Source organism: Diabrotica virgifera, chromosome 4 (assembly GCF_917563875.1).
Source record: "Diabrotica virgifera virgifera chromosome 4, PGI_DIABVI_V3a".
Taxonomy (NCBI): domain Eukaryota; kingdom Metazoa; phylum Arthropoda; class Insecta; order Coleoptera; family Chrysomelidae; genus Diabrotica; species Diabrotica virgifera.
Genome location: NC_065446.1, coordinates 4,180,095 through 4,193,984, shown reverse-complemented (window position 1 = coordinate 4,193,984; position 13,890 = coordinate 4,180,095). Strand labels below are relative to the sequence as shown.

General features: G+C 31.9%; 1 protein-coding gene across 1 annotated transcript in view; it reads right to left on the bottom strand.

Annotated features, from left to right (window-relative positions):
• Positions 1 to 3,128: 3,128 nt before the first annotated feature.
• LOC126882885 (gastrin/cholecystokinin type B receptor) overlaps positions 3,129 to 13,890 on the bottom strand; it is a 457,238-nt gene continuing 446,476 nt past the window's right edge. Inside the window, exon 7 of the mRNA XM_050647949.1 lies at positions 3,129 to 3,255. The gene's annotated coding sequence lies outside the window, so the exon portion shown is untranslated. The remainder of the gene's footprint in view (positions 3,256 to 13,890) is intronic.

Below are 13,890 nucleotides of genomic sequence, written 5' to 3'. Positions count from 1 at the left end.
GCCACCATACACATATCAACTATAGGTAAGTTATCAGACTGCCCTTTACAAAAACCCTCTTCGGTCATTTTAAAAAATATATCATTTTAAAAAACACTCAAATATATCAGAAATAGAAATTATCAAATATATTTATAAAACTTAGTGTCAGTGTCAAAACGAATGCCAAACCTATGAGGGAACTTACACATTTTTTTATTACGTAATATTATTCAGTTTCCTTTAAAAATAATATTTCCAAACTTTCACGCGGTAAAACCTCATAATAACTTAGAAGATAATTTAAAATCTATATATTTTTTTCTGTTTTCTGGCCTTGGTTTAGAAGAACCCTTAGCCAATGTAAAATAGTTCAAACGATCAAAAACGCTTGTGACGTTACTAACTGTATTTTCTACTGACGTTTATAGTGTCTAATTTAAAATTATATACAATTTTGTTTACTTTGTTGGTGCAGAATGTACATGCACAACTATATGACGTCACTATGTGTTTTGGACCACCTGTTTTAATTTGAATTTTTAATCGTCTTTAGGGGCCAAACGAAAGACAAACAAAACTTTTTTTATCTTTGATACATGTTTTAAATTATGTTCTGTTGTGATTTATAACATTTTTTTCGAATTTAAAAATTTATGCAAGTTCCCTATTGGAGTTAAATGCGAATAACGACTTTTTGTAGTTTGATAAAAAATGCCATTTTCTTCAGAATAGAAAGATTAGCATCAGATATACGAAAAAATGTGTTAATATGAAACTGTAGGTTAATTCTAAAGAACTTGGTTTCAAAAATTTTTTTCTACGGCAAAAATTGAGTGAATGGTAAATGAGTATATATCGAAAAACATTGATTTTTTTGATATAAAACTAACACTTTCGATAGCGAATAAACGAAAAGTATTCATTTTATCAAAAGAATGTATAGAACATTTTTTGCTTAGAATGAATGTTTTTGCCAACTTTTGAGGTCAAAATATAATAAAAAATTTCCACCCCCGAGATGGGGTGGCAAGCACCCCTATGGTAAAATCGCCTTTCGGAATCATATAGATTTTGATCCTTGGACTATCCACTACTTATTCTTAAATTTTTAAGCAAATCGATCCATTCTGTAAAAATTGCGAGGTGAAAAGCTTCGGTTCCTGGACTACTTTTGAAATTGGCATTAATAGTTTGAAATACAATTTCTGGATTTAAGAACAAGGAGGTAGGGCGCTCTAAATTCGAACGTCTTTGTGTTGAATTGGAAATATTGGAGAGGAAAAAAATGTCCACAACAAAAGTGGTGTGCTTTGAATGATCTGAAGAAGGGCGACATGATCATTTTCAACGCTTGGAATAGTATTCCTGACTCTTATGATCAGCTGAAAAGCTCACATTTGCTGTTCTTTCCCTTTTCGGTTATATACCAACATTAAAAAATGGATTTTGCGCCAAAAATGTTTGTAAAAAATACAGTGTTATAGGAAATAAATCCTTACAAAACGAAAGAAAATAGAAGTTTCTATACGATGACTAGGAACGAAGATATTGTCAAAAAAAAAACGAAAAAACACGTTTTAAGTTTTTGGGGGTTTATGGATGGGGCTAGTGGCTTAAAAATGTTTTTGGTCGAATACTTTTTGATGTAGATTATGTGGTTTTTATATTTTTGGAATATCTCTGGAAGCATTTTTTACTATATTAATCGATTAGGATTAGACCCTTTAGTTTTATTTAGTGTAATAAGAGTTTGCTGAAGAAGCAGATTTGGCTCCCAATTTTTTTTTAAATTGTTGTAATGTTCATATTTGGCTCTTTGGCTAAAAAGTTTGCCGATCATTGCAGTCTAATCTGTTCATTGCAGTGTCTTGAACGTGAATTCGTCTTATTCGGATTTCCTCGTTACGCACTCTCTCCTGTTTCGAAACTCCAGCACTTCGGCGTAACTAGTCCATTTCTACTACGTTGATTCGTCTTCTGCACTCTGCTGTTAACGTCCATATCTCTCTCCCATACATCAGAACTGACTTCACTAAAGCCTTTCCTATTCGAATTTTTGTTTATATCGTGATATTTCTATCTCACTATCCTATTACTTGTCTGCTTTACTCTATTCTTTTTCAAATTTGTGTTCTTCCATACCTTCCGTAGTTACTACAGCTCCCATGTATTTAAACTCACCCACCTGCTTTACGGTAATATTGTCTTTTATCAAGATTTCAAAGTTAGCATCGAAGTTCCCGACCAAATATTCTGCTTTTGGGACATCAACGTTTAAAGCCCATTTATTTTATGTTGCATATAGACAAGTTAACATAAATTCCAAGTATAATGAGTCTTGAGTGAGTATAGGCTGATCATCGGCGAAATGAATATTAAAGAGGCAGTGGTTTCCAAAATGCAAATGCCCATACTTCCACAGTGTGTCTTCCATTCCTTTAGAACAATTATATGAAGGTATGAATTAAACAGTAGTGGGAAGAAACTGCATCCTTACTTTAACCCTTTAGTAATGTGAATTACATCTGGCAGATTATTGATCACCTTTATGTATCCTATATTTTCGTCATACAGCAACTTAATTACATTAACGATTGATGGATTTGTATTTCTTCCTAATATGGCCTCCCATAGTATAATTCTTGGTACAGAGTCGTATGCTTTCTCCAAATCTACGAAGGCTATGTGGGTTTCTTCATTCTGGCTGGTTCTTTTCTCCGTAAGCTGCTGAATTTCAAATAGATTGTCAATGCGTGAACATCTTACAGTAAATCCACTTTGGTCTTCACTAATTTTTCCTCTTGTTTCCATTTCCAGTTTGTTCTTGATGATTCTATAAAAAAATGTCCCCCTTTATCGCTTAAATTGACCTGGGCTTTTCAAACTTAGTAACTCGTGCTAATGTTTTGTTTCGCCAGGCCACCCTGTACGTTGTTGAGAGTTTGGTAAAACAGAAATTAGTACTATGATTATGATTCCTCTAAGTTTGTTGTTGCTGGATGAGAATTACCATGTTAATAACAGATCATTACAATTTACATAAAGTAGATGTACCAGTAAACAAATTGAAATAATCCATAATTATATTAAAGTCAAAATTGATTTCTAAAACACTTTCAAAACTTTTCAAAAACTTGTCAATGTTGCTAGAAAATATTACAAACTTTGTTTTCTTTTATATCCTTAGTTTAAAATTACTACAAAAAATGATCTCCTTATTAATCCTGACGTTATATTAGCTGCTCTCTATTGTTTAAATTCAACGATGAATACCTGAAATAAATAAATAATGTATTATTAACCTCATTATAAACTTGTTAAAGGACATGTAAACATATTAAGAGGCTACATCAGCGTGTAGCGTGTCATCAATATTAATTCGAAAGATAGTAGCCGCACCGTTTTTAAAAAGTTCTGCAAACCTTTGGCAACACTCCATCGGCAGTACGTAATAACAGTGGCTCCTCGTACCACTTTATGAAGGTACATAGTGCCAGAATTCGGGCAGCCGCCAAAATTTTTTGTGACGGATTTAGGATATTGCCAAAAAAGGTATATGTTCATGTACCTACTTAAAACAAAAATTAAAAAATAGGCGCAGATACTTTTACCTTATGTGTATCTTATTGTACCTATATTTATCTGAGATGCCAAGAAATTGTCCAAAATTTATCAAAACAGTTCCGTAAATTAAATAATAATAAAAAACCCTCAACATACCACCAGTACTTACTGCTGATAGTACTTGAAGTTTGTTATTATGATCTAGTCTCTATTTACAAAATTCTGAAAATATTACTATTTCATTACTCACACACATGCACAAATTTGTGTAATATCCCTTTTAAAGTTTACGATATATGAAACCCGATTACGATTCTTTTTTTGGTTGCAAAATTTTCAATGGCTTTTTTATTAAAATTATCAATACAATTTACAAAATGCTTTTCTGCAGATAGCATACCTAAAGCACTAAGTCGTTCTTCTTTCATTGTATTTAATTCAAATTCAAAATATTTAAAAGTTTAATAGTTTCTGTAAATGTGCTTTTTAAACCTTCCTCGTTTAATAAAACCGATAGCAGAACAGCCCCAGAGGTAGTACCTAATTCATCTCGTAAATACAGTACTTCTAATTGAGTTTTAAACCGAGTTTTGCTTAAAAATTAAAACGGTCTCCATTTTTCATTAAGCAATAATTCGGGGAACTGATGCTTATAAGCAGAAAACTTCTCCGACATAAATAAATTAGAAGCAACTTAATGTCCGGAGAAGGTAGACCTTGAAAGATCTGGAACTTTGAATATGAACCTTTAAGTCGTTGTCTAATTCGGCGCTAAAATTGACCAGCTTCTTAAATATGCCTCTATTTTCTGAATTTTCTTTTTCGTCGTGACCTCTTAAAGCTAACTCGAAAGCTCCACAAAACCTTATAAAATTTGTAGTTTTTTTCTAACGAAAAACCACCAAAACAGTTTTTTAAGATGCTAATCTGATTCATTGTCAATTATTAATAAATAAAACCTAAGAAATAATCAAAATATTATTTATAATACACCCACAATCATGTTGCACTAAAAGTTTAATAATTATAAATACAAAAACTTTTTAACAGAAAATAGACATATTAAAAGCGACAAGCCAGCATGTAAAGAAACTCAAAATAAATAGATACCCTCGTTCCCGGCACAAAGATTCTCATTTGAAGGTATACTAATAGTCCAATATAGCTCTTTCTCTGTCACTTACATATAATGCTCGTGAAATCTTTCTCTTTTCAGACGTGCCAGTACTGATTTCGGCACAACATTCTCCTGTCGAATAATCTCCCCTGTAAGTGGCAGGGATTGTACTACGCACAAGGTTGCCAGATTTTATATAATTTATGAAGATAATAAGAAATACAAACAAAAAAATTAACAAGCATTAAACTCACGGGCAGCCACTGCGTAATAATACTTATAGGCGCGCTAAAAGATGCCAAATCAGTCAGTTAAGTTCGATTTTTTGTTATAGATAATCGATTATAGTAGTTCCAATGTGACACAAAATCTAGGCATGGGATAAAAAAGTTTATTTTAAGAAAGTGTATTTTTTTGTTCTTTTTAATGGCGGTACAGACTCGATTTTGTAATATTTTATTTAATTATAGAGTAATTTCCACAAACTAATATATTTCTCAAATTGCGCTCTGCACCGCCATTCTTGGACGCACGCACGCACGTATATTAGTTTTCCGTCTTGATGACGGGCTAATGTAGCTTCTTAAGGCGCAAATTCTAAATTTGATGTGTACAGGTATTTTTAACAAAGATACGTAAGTATATATCGGAGATTTCTCTTAGATGATCTGATAACTCCAAATTCTAAAGACAAAACATGGACAAAAGGGACTATTCAAATAATATAGTGAATCCATTTTTCTTCTTCTTCTTTTTTGCTCGGCTTAACTGTGTCAAACGCTTTGTGAAAATCGATAAATATTAAAACTAGTTTATTTATGTATTAAGCGCAACAGGTCTTGTAGGCCTAGGGCTAAAATGTTTCCATTTCTGATTACATAAATAATATAATAAATAACTTAATATATAGTCGGTTCGCTAAACTCAGACGCAACTGGCTAGATATTTTAGTCGGTAATTTTTTTGTTTTTTGCCAATTTTGCAAAAATTGGCAAAATTACTAACTATTTAGTGATTATTAACTATTTAGTAACTATTTTTTGTCAATTTTACTAAACTTGGCAAAATTACGGACTAAAATATCTAGCCAGTTACGTCTGAGTTTAGCGAACAGACTATAACTTACATACCTTATAAAACTTATAAATTTTATTTAATTACACTTCAGTCTTTTTATACACTCCTTCACCACCTCCCTCCATTTCCTTCTGTCCAATGCATTTCCCATATTAAAACTAGAGGTGTAGTATATTCCACTACTTTTTTTATTAGGGTTTTTATACTTCGTAGATGGCCATTAGTTCCGTAACTTTTTCGGAATCCTGCCTGTTCTTTTGGTCTCTAATTTTCTGAGGAGGATTATCCGTATGTAATTCTCTAAATTTGCTTAGTCTCCTCCTTTATGTAACAGAATCATAATAGCGTTGTTTCAGTCTGTTGAAATATTGGTGTTGTATATATTTAAAATATCTGCCTTGTAAAGGCAGTATAACTCTTCGACTATTGTTAATATTTCATCTCTGTTCGTAGTATCTTCTCCAGTTCTATTTTTTAGTTGTTAATGTCTATTTTTCCTTTTTGTACGCTCATTTTCAAAATTATCATGTTTTTATTTTGCTCTATTGCTTGTTTAGTCTTTTCTTATTGCCTTTGTGATAGTCTTATTTATTTTATTTAGAACTTCTTTGGTTAAAAATAGGAGAGAGAAAATAGAGGAGAAAAATTTACCTAGGACTGTTATCTCCTTTCATTTGTCGCCTTAGTTCTGTAAAAGGATTTTTGGCTGACTTTCTTTTATCCTCTAATATTTCAATATTATGTCAGAGACCTTGCTTAGCCAAACAATAGGTGAGATTGACGATAATATGCCAACTTGTACGTAAGAAGATAAATTATATATCTCGTATATTCATTTCTCAAACTTCTAACCTTGTGTAGTATGAGTAGTAATTTTTTTTCTAGAGACTAAACCATAAATATTCCACACTTTATACAGAAAACCCTGAACATAATAGCAGCCCTTTTCTATTCACTGGAATTTAAAAAGAAAATTGCTACAGCGAAAAGTAAGATTCCAAAATATATGAGTAATCCGTAGTAGGCCTGGATCCCGCGTACCAAAGGTCTATTAATAGCAAGTTGAAAATTTGATAATAGCTCAGGGGCGTCATTTGATAGGGTCGGGGGGGGGGGGGGCAAATGCCCCCCCACCCTGAAAATTACTGAAATTTACAAAAAATAGATCAGTTTTGTATTATGTTTGCATATATAATGTATTGTATATATAATGTTTGCCCCCCCTAGCAAAATTTTAAATGACGCTCCTGTAAAATAGCTTAATGGTATCTAGTCAAACAAACTTTGATGTATGGGAACACTGGAACAGGGGAAGTTTTAATTGTGGAACGTGATTTTAATTGTGGAAATTGTCATCCTGACAAGTTTATGATTGTGAAAACTACCAGGTTGTTTTTAAGTTTATTCAATAGCAAACTTTCTACAATATATGAAAACATGTTTGTCCGATAGATATGTTGGACATTTTAAGTCCGACACGTAAAACATGTCAGATGTCATGTGTGCTAATAATGTACTGTTAGTGGGAAATAGTGAAGGCAACCTAAATAGGACAAAAACTGGAGCAGTGGAGACAAGTTCTTAAGTAACTTGTTTTAAGTTCTTAAAACTTAGTAAAACAAAAACATAGTATTTGGAATGTTCATTTATAAATAGAGCTACTACATATAAAATGGTATTTAGGATGGTGAAATAATTGTGAAAAGCAGAAAAGTAGTTTTAAGTACAGTAGTTATAGTATCGGTAATAAAGACTAATGTTTAAAGCTCATTACAATTTTTTAAAAGTGTTTAAAAGAAGCTTTATTTTTGTTTTATAAAAAAAATGTCCCTCCAGTAAGTTGTCATTCCATCTTTTTCGTGGTCTTCCCACTGATCGTCCTTACTACTCTATTTGCTGTCATTCGGCTTATGTGGTCGTTCCATTCTACTCTTCTGCTTTTGGAAGTTGAAGAAAATAAAGTTGGTCCCTTTTTTTGGTTAAAAAATCGGCAAAATCTCCAAATTAACATCTCAAATGAACTGAATCGTTGCCACTTCACACGATACTTTACTGGTATAAGTATGTATTGTTTATATGATCTATAAGTTTCATCGGTTCAAAGTCCTTATTTTTGAAAAGGCTGTAGTTGAAAGGACCTGAGCGAGTCACTAATCACAAGTCTAAGCAAATTTAGAAATACCAAATCTTAACCAATCTTTGTCTAAAAACCGACTTTTTTACTGTTTACGACCCATGCAACGAAGACTATTGTAACTCAATTTTGGTTGAACTGAGATAATGGCGTTTGAAAATTTACCTTAAAAAAACCGACTTTTTTACTGTTTACGACCCATGCAACGAAGACTATTGTAACTCAATTTTGGTTTAATTGAGATATTTGCATTTGAAAATTTTTCACAAAAAGTTCGTTGTAAGAAATGACGCTATCTTTGGAACAAATACTCCTTACACACTGAAATTTCTGATATAATATATTTAAAGGGTTTTAAGGTATTTCACAAATCAAACATAACAAAAAACACATTTTTTTTGCTAAATCTTGTAGACTTACTATAGTTTTCGTCGAAGCAATTAAGGAAAAAATAATACTTACTCTAGACTTAGTAACCGTAAATGACGTTATCTTTGGAAGAAATACGTCTTACAAATTTAAATTTCTGTTATATTATATATAAAAGGTTTTAAGGGATTTCACAGATCACACATAACAAAAAACAGATTTTTCGCTAAATTTTGTAGACGTACTAATAGTTTTCGTCGAAACAGTTACCGAAAAAATACTTATTCTAGACTAGACTTACTAGTAACAGATTGAATGAAGCAAAACAATACTATTTAAAAAATTGTAATAAAAAACATTTATATAGTTAATCGGAATAACTAAAATTAGAGTCTAACTAGAGAAAACTATAGTAAGTCAAAAAGTTTAACTCAAACTTGGAATACCTTTTGCTGTTTCTTGCAATGAAGACTACAGTAACTCAACTTACTATAGTTTTCGCTTGGAGGAGTGTGGGTCAGTAAACTTACTATACACATACAAATGCTTTACTGGTTGCCTTAAGATTCATACCTGATTTACCATACTTTTCCCACCAAATAAAGCTTAAAAAGAATAATAATACCATAATAGTAAGTCAGATGTAACGTTTTTTGAGTTATGTTTTTACATTAAAAATTTTAAAAATTTTGTTTTAAAACCAAATTTTTCCAAAAATAAGCACGTTGAATCCATGAAATTTACAAATCATATAAATACAACATTAGTGTAAAGCAACTTGTGAAGCGATAACGATTAATTTCATTTAAGTTGCTAATTAGGGACGATTTGCGATTTTTTTTGCCAAAACAAAAGGAACCAACTGTATTTTGAGCGTAACTTGCTCTTACATTTGATGCTAGAATCTTTTTTTTTATAAAAACAGAAATAAAGTTTTTTTAAACACTTTAAAAAAGTTGTAATGAGTTTACTCCAAAATGAGCTTCATTTTTTGTATTTAACGTTGAAATATTCTATTTGGAATTTCGCGAATATGAACCTATTTTTCTTTAGCTATAACTCTACTTCTACTAGGTCTAGAGATTTCACGCATACACCATTTTTTTCACTTTTTTACAGGCTATATTTGTTTTATTAATGTTTTTTTTTGATAAATACTGACTTTTTGAATTATTTGCGAAAATCGTCTAAAAACGTGTTTTTTTTTGTTGAAAAATTCACACGCAAATAACTTGAAAATTAATGACTTGGTGAAAAAACTCTATTGAACAAAAGTTGCTTAAAATTAGCGAATTTATCCATTTCCGGAGGACTTATTTTGGACGTATACTTTTTCATCCCCGAGAAGGGGTGAAACTCACTCCCAGGGGTTACTTTTTTCTTGACATGTTAGCTATGAGTATACCAATGTTCATGTTAATCCAAGCGGTTCTTTAAAATTAACAGAAAAAACCGTCAAAAAATGTACTAATATGTAGGCTACTGAAAATGGCGTTAGAAGGTAATCTTCTATGAAAAGAAAGAACGACGAAATTTAAAAGAAATACAAAATGCCTTTAAAGATTTCTTCGAGCCACAGCCACCAGAATTCTTTAATCACTATTACGGTATACATCGGTTGGTGAAACGATAGAATATGTGCCTTTATTATAATAATAATTATTTGTAAATATGCTTGCCTATAAATTTGTTCTGGACCAGAGATGCGTTTCAATTGAACAAGCCTAGTGAAATAAATGATCATTTATCATGGACTGAAATACTATTCTTATCATTTTTAGATAGAAGTAGGGTTCTGTAACACTAACATGAACTACACAGAGTTTTCAAACAAAACGAGGACCACTACCCTCATCACATTCTAAATAAAGTTTGGGAAACGTTTTGGGAAATAACTTGCCTCTATTTCAAATGTCATGAAAGAAACTTATCGGTTTCAAAGTGATGAGACAAATTTACGTATTTAGTTACATAGATAGGCCTCAAAGTCAACTTAACACGAAATGAAATAAGTCATTAAATAAACATACTGGAAACGTTTTACCACTTATCTAGGTTAAACAGTTATTTGCCAGGAATGTGTAGGTAGGCGAGGTAAATATTATTTTAACTATTTTTAATGGGAAATAAGCCACAATTTTATTAAAAAAATGATAATATTAACGTTTCAACGTCCAAATCGGATGCCGTTGTCAAAATACAAAAATACATTAATGAATTATACAAATATACAATAAAAAAAATCTTGTCGGAACTTTACCGCGCGGAGCAGATGGGACGTAAATTATAAATTGTAAAATTCCCTCATCTTCCTTAGTCTCAGCATCCGTTATGGCTTGCAAATTGTAGAATCCTCGGAGGTGTTACCAGAGAAGGTTCCCATTGTTTTCAGTCTGGTAGGATGTAAAATAACATTGTTGGATGTTGTTTTATGTGCTATTAGATTGAAAACTTAGTTTTTTGATAGCAGTTGCCGCTAGGGCCTACCTGCCATTTGGTTCGTTGCAATCCGTGACTGCACGCCGGGATTTGTCCTAGTTGAGTCAGAGAGAGCAGCATATGTTCCTCCTGATGAGAGACTAATAAGTTTCGAAACCGGTAGAGGTGCTTGATGCACTCTCTGATTGAACTGGAATAATGATGCAGCTGTAGTTTCGTGTTGCAACGAAATTGAAAATGGATATTCAGTTTTGAAAAATACAATAATCTAAACAAGATATAACAAGTTTATACATACATCTAATGATATTGTCATTTTTAACTGATTTTAAAGTATTTTTAGTAAAGTTTTTTATCCTTGTTTCTTATATTATATTTTAACATACTTTTCCTAAAACACTCTACTTTTCCTAGTTCACGATGTTGTAAAAAATCATATAGTGATTCCTATTTTGGGAACAATTTCCGAAGGAGAAATCGAAACGTTAAAAATTCGCGATTGAAACGGAATATAGAGGGCAGGTCGAATGCAAGAAAATGGCCGATATAAATGGTATAAACAAACATTCAATTGAGGAATAGAACAACACCGATTTGATTTAAAATATTTTAATGTACCCATAATGCTGAAATTTACTAAAAAATTGTTAATAGTGACCAAATTCCATTCAAATCAACAATTTTCTAGTTTGTTTATAATACTTATAGTAGTTTAAATTTATTCCACCAGAGGTCAGCTACTTTGTTTTTCATAGCGAATAGACTTACTTTAAAGTAAACTGATGGCATATTCCCAACAAAAATAGGATGTAAAATAAATCAGGTAATATTTAACTGCGAAGAGCGAGGCCTGAACCTTGACGGTAGAAGATTAACAAGTTTAAAATTCGCAGACGACATAGTTTTGTTCTCTGACAACCTTAAGAAGATAAATATTATGTACAATGCCACACGAACTTCAGTTAGTGTGTGCCACTGTAGGTCTTAAAATAAACATCTCCAAAACAAAATTCATGACAAACCTAGTACCTATCGGAAACATCAATATTGATATCACCTTAGACACGATATAAAGATCACAAGAGACAACCAAACATGCGAATTACGAAAAAGAATAAACCTAGCATGGGCAGCCTATGGAAAACTTAAAGACATCTGTAAAAGCAATATACCAATTTCTTTAATACGTAATACTTACATGTGACCAATGTGTGTTGCCTGTGATGACCTATGGTGCCGAAGCTTTGACATTGACAACTACAACTTCTAAAACGCTGCATAGAGCAAATATAGGAAAATGGAAAGGTCAATGCCGAGTGTATCGCTTCGTGACCAAGTAAGAAATGAAGACTTAAGACGAAGAACAGGAGTTACCGATGTAATTTTCCGAATTGCCACACTGAAATGCAGCTGGGCCGGACAAGACTACAAAAGAAGTGAAGGAAGATCTCCTGCTAGTTGGACTGACGATCTCAAAAAAATTTCAAGAAATTGGATGCAAAGTGCCGAAAATAGAGCATAATAGACAAAAATAAGGGAGACCTATGTCCAGCAGTGGACGCAAAGAGCTGGGCGATGATGATGATAATAATGATGAAAGCCAATGGAGACCATTTGCGACCAGTTCAATCCGTACATAAATCTGTGTGTGATGCATTGTGTATTAGTGAGACAAAACTCAAGTCAGTTTTGAAAAACAGAAAAAGTACAAAAAATAGTTAAGTAGATGTCGCAGAACATAAACCTAGACCATACCCTAAGACTAAAGATCTTTCTGAGGGTTGTAAGTGAGAAATTCGAGATATTATATAAATAAAATGCGTGAAAAGAAAGAACATGTATGTAGTAAATACCAAATTTCTAATGTGTCTCTGGAGAGTTTTCAAACAGATTAGGTTTAGGTTATAGACATTAATTTTTAATAAATTTTAATTGAAAGTTTATTAGTATTGAAGACAAAAGTTTTCGTTGTTTTATTTTCTTATAAACTTATAAATATACGGTTTTTGCATATTTTTACTACTAACGTATATACATAAAAATGTGAAAAATGTGTCAACATTTGAAGTAAGTTTACTTTGAGACTCCAATAAAAGAATAAACCACACACTAAAATTTAAATTAAATATAAAATGAAATGAACTATGAATCTTTAATGAGCAAATTGACAAAAGAATTTGCAAAAGAATTGTAGAATTCTTTAATTAAATTAATTAGAGAAAAAGGGAATTTAAAAGTCCTAAACAAAATTGTTTGTGCTTTTTTATTGGAGAAAAGAGCAAAAACTAACAATGCAAATTTAAAATTTAATTTATATAACAAACTATAAAAATACACCGCATACATCTTATAGAAAATATAATGTTCCTCAAATGCAATGAAATTTACATGAATAGATTCGTCTCGAAATTTCAATCATTTCATATCATTGTGCGGACCGAATTTTGATTCGGCGTAAATGTGTAATTACCCCTCTTGTAACTCAACTCTTGTAACTTATAACTAAAAAAATTCAGATCGGTGTAACTTTTCCACACACATACATACATACAAACATTTTCCCTTTTTAAATAGAAATTGAATAAAATTTTTTAGCTTGGTAACTTTTGTATGGTATAACCGATCTTCAAAATTAAACATACGTTGAAAATGTAATGATCAGTACTATCAGAAGCCGCAAGGGTCAGACTTATATTTTCGAAATTTCTGGGAGTTTCGGGGACCAGAACGAAAAACAGACCCTAAATGGGAAGGGCCGTAAAATCCACACCATTGAACCAAAATGGATGGTTGACATATAGATGGGCGAGTCTTTTCCTATACTTTAAGATGGAATTTGGCTCCATTTTGAATTTAGTCGGGTTTTAGTTAGGTGTATATATAGTGTCGCATGTACGGGGGTTGTGCGCCACTGGCGAGAACTGCCGTTCTCTGGAATATTTATGTTTTTAGCTTTTACAAAATGTATTATCTCTCTAATGACTGTTCGAAAACTGTTTGCGTTCGACAACTGGAGTACCCGTAAAAATTTGTCGGACAATATTACCAGTTAATTTTAAATATTTTTATCAGCAATCCTGCATATGTCTGCTGTGAGGGTATACATTTTATGACTCTATAAGACGCTTACAAGGATTTTTTGATAAACATACGTATAATTTAACTGTAAAATTGCCCGACAAATTTTTAACGGTACTCCTGTGGTCGG